At 37.6% G+C, this 6853-nt stretch overlaps 2 non-coding genes across 2 annotated transcripts; both read right to left on the bottom strand.

The window, feature by feature from the left end:
- Window positions 1-294: 294 nt before the first annotated feature.
- trnag-ucc (transfer RNA glycine (anticodon UCC)) lies at window positions 295-366 on the bottom strand. Its single transcript has one exon. It is a non-coding gene; the product is annotated as a tRNA-Gly (tRNA).
- Window positions 367-1034: 668 nt separating this feature from the next.
- trnaa-ugc (transfer RNA alanine (anticodon UGC)) lies at window positions 1035-1106 on the bottom strand. The gene has a single exon. It is a non-coding gene; the product is annotated as a tRNA-Ala (tRNA).
- Between the last annotated feature and the right edge of the window lie 5747 nt (window positions 1107-6853).

Below are 6853 nucleotides of genomic sequence, written 5' to 3'. Positions count from 1 at the left end.
GAGTTTTCACACAGTGAGTTTTCTATTTTTTGTAGACGTTTAGTTTTAGTTTAGTTTCAGTTTTTGTCTTTATTAATTATTCTTGAATGGAGGGCAGATGTCAGAGGCAAGATACAGACTCACAGGCTTGTAGACGTCCAAAGTCTTCATAAAAACCTCCAAAAATGCCTTTTCACACCTACTTTTAGTTATCGCTTTGGTTTTAGTTAAATGCAATAACAATGATCCAGTTGTAAAATTAGAGACAACCTCCCCCCCAAAAAACCCCAAGCCTAGACAAAAAGAAAAAGGTACTGCGATGGCCGGGAATCGAACCCGGGTCAACTGCTTGGAAGGCAGCTATGCTAACCACTATACCACCATCGCAAAGTTAATAACTTACTGAGCGAAACCCCTAAACTCCTTTGATCTCTGAAATGAATCGCTGTTGTATGAAGAACATAGACCCTCTGCAGTTAACATTTTGGAATAAGTGATGGAGGGAATTTTATTGTAATTACAACAATCCTAAACAGCCCACGACTTTCAGACACATAACTTAGTGTGAGTCTTTTCAGGAAGTCCAGCAGCTTTTTAACGTCAAAAGTCTTTGGCTGCTGTAGAAATGAATATGATCATAAATCTGGCGCCAAATGTTCCTCAGTTGGTTTTTAAAGCCACCGCCTCTGTTCAAAGATGGTCGTTCACAGTGGACATAGATGGCTTCTTTCACTCCTCTTTCAAACCATCTGTCTTCTCTGTCCAAAATGTAGACCCTTGTTATTCAGATGCAGATGTACTGCTGAGTCTTGTCCTGTCGAGGTGGCTCTTCTATTTTCGGCCATGCGTTTATGAAGTGGCTGTTTGGTTTCTCCAATGAGATGTTGCTGTTTCAACACGGCGGACAATGGGCGTCACGCTGTTAAAGGGATTATCGTAATGTCCTATATTCTCAGGGAACTGTTCTTATCTTTTCCTCTACCCATCTTTTGTGTCATTTAGGAAAGCTCGGAGTTCGAACAGCACTTCTGGGCTGGGCTGCTAGACAAAGAAAATGGAGATGCCGGGGATTGAACCCGGGGCCTCATACATGCAAAGCATGCGCTCTACCACTGAGCTACATCCCCTTCTTGTTCCATGATTATCAACTCAGGTGAGATGGTGTAATATATGGACATTGCACGACAATTAAAATTTGATTTCCTGTAAGCAGCTACAGAGATCAGTGAGTACTGCTAATGGCAGTAAGTTTGGTAGACAGGTAGAGCTGGATGTCATCACCATAACAATGTGAACTTACTTTACAAAAGATGATTATGATTATTCACAATATTGTGAAAAGTGGATTTATAATTTATCAAGAAACAATTTTCCCAAGTCAAAGCACAAATGAAACGAGAAGTAAAACAGGCTGGTCTAAAGTATGATTAAAGACAATTACTAATATTGGAAAACCAGAATACTTACCATTCAGTTGATGTCTTTCTGTCTAACAGCTCCATTTCTAGACATGCAACTGTTTGATATAATGTGGAGAGTGCTGGTACAGATTTGATACTTAACGGCTGCGCAACCAATATAACTTACAATATAACTTATTTCTTTAATCTTGCCTTTCCACCTAGTTAACACTTGGTGTGCGTTGGTACATTTTTATCCGTTATGCTTGTGAACTACTTTTATATCTTATGATTGTCAAGGTTTTATAATTGATACGTGCCAGGTCCTTTCTCTTTTCCCTCCCATCTCCCTTTTCCTATTTTATTTTTGTCAAGCACCTTGGTATACCCTTGGTTTTTTAGTGTGCTTTATAAATAAAGTTTATTATTATTATTATTATTATTACAACATAGAAAGTCGATGTACACCTCATACAACCAAATTAGACACGCGCATAGAGTACTTATCAATAAAAATAGTAATTTCAAAACACCATCTACTACTACGTCTGAATGTGTGGGATTGCCACCTTCAGTTTGGGTCTAAAGAGATATGTTTTGTTTTTTTTTAAATGTAATTATTTCATACTTGTTTAAAAAGCTAACTTTCAATATATATAGTTTCTAATAAGCACAATGACCAGATAAAACATGTGGCAGTGTTTTTATTTAACATAGGCTACCGCAAAATCTTTCTGAACAAACTGTGGGTATGAAATGTAACTTCTTCTTCTTCTTTTTTTTTTTTATAGAAGGACAAACTAAATTACTTTATTTTCAACTATAAAGCCAAACTAGATTTCAAACATTTAGTAGGCCACTATTCTGGTTTATGAATGTCTTAGGTTTGGTTATGATATTCACAACAAAACTTGATTCTGAATTCAGTTTTTAACAGAAGAAATACCATTATGCTACTGTTAATTAAAATGTAAGAAATGCTGGTTAGTTAATTGTAAAAACAGCTTGCTTATGTTGCTAAAGATTGGCTAAATTTGACATTAACAGATGCCACTGGTGGAGGAATGAATTCACCAGAAAAGATTTTAAGCTAATCTTGATTAAATAGATAACCCTGTCTTTAAATTATGTGTCGTTTTCTTCTGTCATTTATTCATGTTTCAGTATTAACTGAGGGTGTAAAAGTGATCGGTGTTAGAACTTAATGTTTAATCAATTAAAGTTCAGATCCTGGTGATCATCGATTGTGATTTCAACATTGTTTCGATTGTATAATTAACTGTAATTATTTTTTCACTACTCTCTTTACCTACATTACCAGTGTGTTTCTTCTACAGTAATCTAAACATTGCTAAAATTATTGTTTAAAAATGACAGCATATTTACTTGGTAACTCTAAACTATTTTAATGTGTTGTATGGGGCTTTCTCCACAAGATGGCAATATTGGCTTTGATTCTTGCAGAGGCGATGAGAATCCAGCCTGCAGTATTTCTAATGATAACAGTGTAACTCCTTCCCTTATTTTACCTCACAATGCTTATGATATACTACATATCATACAATAGTAATACCACATTCTTAAAGGTACTTTGCTGAAAACAGTGTGGCTCTTTGTGTGGCTTTGTGTGGCTCTGTATATTCAGACATTACAAAAATCTATCATGCAAGTATTTATATGTTGGTGTAAGATTGTTTTAGAGCTGATGTACAGCACACATGTAAGTGTGTTTGTATAATCTCACCTAGGACTATAGCAGTGGAATCCCACTGGTCACAATGAGGTCTTTGTGTTGAGTGCAGAAGCAGCAGGTGTAAACTCATGTGATGGAAAGGCAGTACATTGTGCAAACCCAGACTTAACTGCACACATTTATGTCTCTGCACAGTGTGGATAACCTGCAGCACACATATTTGAGTGACTGTATTTTTGACCCTAAGCTTGTCGGCACTGGTGCGTGCAGCCAACAGAACTTTGGGTGCAAACAAAGCATCGATCTTTAGAGTCTAGAGCTGCTGTGTGTGGATGTGCCACCAACTTGAATTTGCACAAGTTATTTAGGGCAATAATTCAGAAATTAGATTTTCTTCTTCTTTCATGTGAACAGTCACAGCAAAGAAATCCTTCCAAAACTGAATTATTCAAGCATCTGATGGAAATTAACAAAAGAATCAGTTTTTATTCTTTCAAGTCTGTGTTGCTCCATCATCACATACAAATATGGACTCTTAGCAGAGCCAGGGCTCCTCTGTCAAGCCGACAAAGCTCTGTCTGTGCTACCATGAACAAGCCAGCGGGCACATTTACTGCATGTCCCTGATGGAACAGCACCATTTAGAACTACTGAAATTTATGCAGCAGCTTATGTGATGTTTTTCCACAAAGAGAATTTTCCTTCACTGAAATGATCACTTGAACTTAGACTGACAACAAATTTTGCATCTTGTTGTCTCCTTCAAGACTGGCTGTATGCAAACCTCTCTGACTTTATTTGCTTTCACATGAATTCGTTTGCTCTTTTGACTGTGACTATAATAACTCTGATTGATAATTGACTACCTGCAGAGAGTGTTTGTTGCCAGATGGGGGTAGTATTAAAAACATGTGCCACAACTGGTCTGTGTACTGCTCTTGTTGATGCTGCTGTTGGTCCGTCAGAAGTGTGAAGTCATAACATAGAACGAGCTGAAGTGAAACTGAGTGTTAAAAACAATGGAAAAGGTCCACTGTCTGTACTTTTCATACTGTATTTTTTGTCTTTGATTTTTTTCACACTTATCCCATTCCTTGTTAACTCTATTGTCACTCCCCTCCCTATTCCAGTCCACTTATCAACCAACTAGTATTCAACGATTGCATTTGTCATCCATGTTCAGTGATGTACATGGGAGCATGTTTGCAGTGGGTGAAAACCTCTCCGTACAGTACACTGTCCTAACAGAAACCCAAACACAGGCTGTTTGATTCATGAGGCTGTAGGCAGGTATCAACGCCTGTGCCATTGCTTGAAGACTGTTTGATTAACTCGTAAATATCATTTGAACATGCAAAAAATGTCCACACGTACCTGCTTTTATCGCACACTCAGAAAGATTTACAAAGTGAGTTATACATCTGCATTTCATGAAAATGAAATCAAATTCCAGAATAGTCTTATAGCCCAAGAGAATATGCTTGCCAGGTTCCCTCTCTGAATGATGAGTTGGAATATTAGGACTAAGAGAAGGCAAACAGACACAGTGAACCAAAACAACCTAGATTTCATGGTCTTACCAAAGAACCGCTGCTTGTTTTCAGATGAAGCAATCCTGGTATGGCCTCTACGGCTTTACACCCGGGGGAACAGCAACCCTACAAACAGAACTCCAATGCCCTTTCACTTTGAGAAATGCAGGAAAAAAAGCCAAAACATTCAGATAGAAGAAAACAAACTCTGTTTCCAGAGTATTTCTCTGGGTCAGATTCACAGACACAAATACAGCGAGAACACAAAAGCTCTTTAAAGCCTTCTTTTGTGATTTTAGGTGACTTTCCACTCTGCATGCCACCATGTGGAAAATTGTACTGGTACTATCTCAAGTACAGTATTTCCTCACAGAGCCTATCTGGTGACGCCAGTGTGATTGTCACATTGGCAAGCCAATAGTTTAGATTAGTTTAATGTCAACACTCATTAGAAAAATGAATTCTTTGTGCATCACAGACCTCACAAACGTTAGTTGGCCTGATTACACGCAAAGTAGCAAAGAATGCATTGCAGCTATGCTGGGTGGTCCTCAATACATGTTCTTTTTCAATTTTGTTTTTGTACCAAAGACTTTTCAAAGAAATCATTCCCAGTCGTTCATGATATTTTATCAAGCCTTACCTAGACACCTTTTCATAAAGTTCATGTTGGGTACATTTAGCCTAGAGCTCAATTGTCAGATATATCTTCCTCCATTCACTATAAAGAATCTGCTGAAGTGTGAGAGTGACATTTTCACCTAGACTACTGTAGAGAAATCACAAATGTCTCTCATCAGGTCACTAGTTTGGATCCCGTCTGTATCACATTACTAGCCCCTACCTGCTCTGTGATTAAGGTGTTCCTGTTCTGTGTTTGTGTTGTTTAATACTGCACAAGCCAGTAAACTACCAGTGACTAACAATGGATATCACTCCAACATAATGCTACTGTAGAGGCCCAGAGACTTACAGCCTGACATTAGTGCTGATCGCACGTGTTTAGAGGATCATTCAATGTCTTGACCCCTTAAAAAAAGCTTAACACTAGTGGCTTGGAGGGTGGGATAAAACAGACGTTTTATTGACGGAACTTACATGGCTAATATCGGTTTGGACAATAGAGTATCTATAGATCTGAATTGAAACAAATCTGTACCCATTTTAAAAAGTCATAACCTGACGGTATTACAGGCAGGTGAGAAGAGGCCTGGATAAGCTGTATAAAATGGATAGACGAATAACTAAAAGTAATCTAAAATTATGCATTGTTTTATTTATATATATAAATAAAGAAGTAAGTCATGTAAGTCATTTATCTTATGTAAGTCATAAGATAAATGACTTACATTGGCTCCAAGTGAATGCGAGTGATAGTAATGCATGTCTAAACAAGCTTCTGTTTGCTAAGTTTTCCATAATGATTTTGAAAACCATTAATTCCTGAATGCAACCTCATGGCAGTAATGTGAGCAGAAACCTTACCATGCCTTCCAGCAGACGTGATTCTGTGCTGTTACTTGGCCAAACATCCTGTCAAACTTCCCTGCACTGAACAATATTGTTTGTTTAGCTGTAATCATCCACTGTCTTGTCTTAGAGAATTAACTTTATGACTTCCTTTGGGTCCCTCTCTGAAATTCAAACCTCACAATTCTCTGACTCTCTCATAGTTTTCTGTCGTTACAGAGCAAACAAGCCAACTCATTATTTGTTCCTCACTATATAAACTGGAGTGCAATTCATGTCTGTGTAAATACAGGTGAAAAGAAGGATCTGCTTGAAGGAATGGGGAATATACGTTGGATTTAACAGGTCGTGCAGTAGTTATTTTAGTATCAATTTAACTTTAATCTTTATTGCATAAGACTTGCCACGCATCTGCTTTCAAACACCATCCAACAAATGCTAATATAAGCACTAAATCTGAATTAACAATAAGAATGTTTATTCTGTTCCTTGTGGACAGATTTATCATCTGTAAAAGGCAGGCTGGGGATCAAAGAAACATGAAGATGGAGTCTAAACACACAGTATACTTTACAGATCATTACACATAGCACCTGGGGCATTTTTTAAACATGTAATATCAGTGCTCACTGCGGCCCCTAATACTAGGACAAGAAAGGAAAAAAATCCCAGTTAAAGTTTGCAGTACATATATTTTGCCACTGGCAATAATCTGTGATTGTGCCTTCAAAATTTACACAAAATCCCCTCAGGTCTTCCCAACAGGACTGGAAATGGAT

The sequence above is a fragment of the Oreochromis niloticus genome, linkage group LG9, assembly GCF_001858045.2.
Source record: "Oreochromis niloticus isolate F11D_XX linkage group LG9, O_niloticus_UMD_NMBU, whole genome shotgun sequence".
Lineage (NCBI taxonomy): Eukaryota > Metazoa > Chordata > Actinopteri > Cichliformes > Cichlidae > Oreochromis > Oreochromis niloticus.
This window is presented reverse-complemented; position numbering and strand designations above follow the sequence as displayed.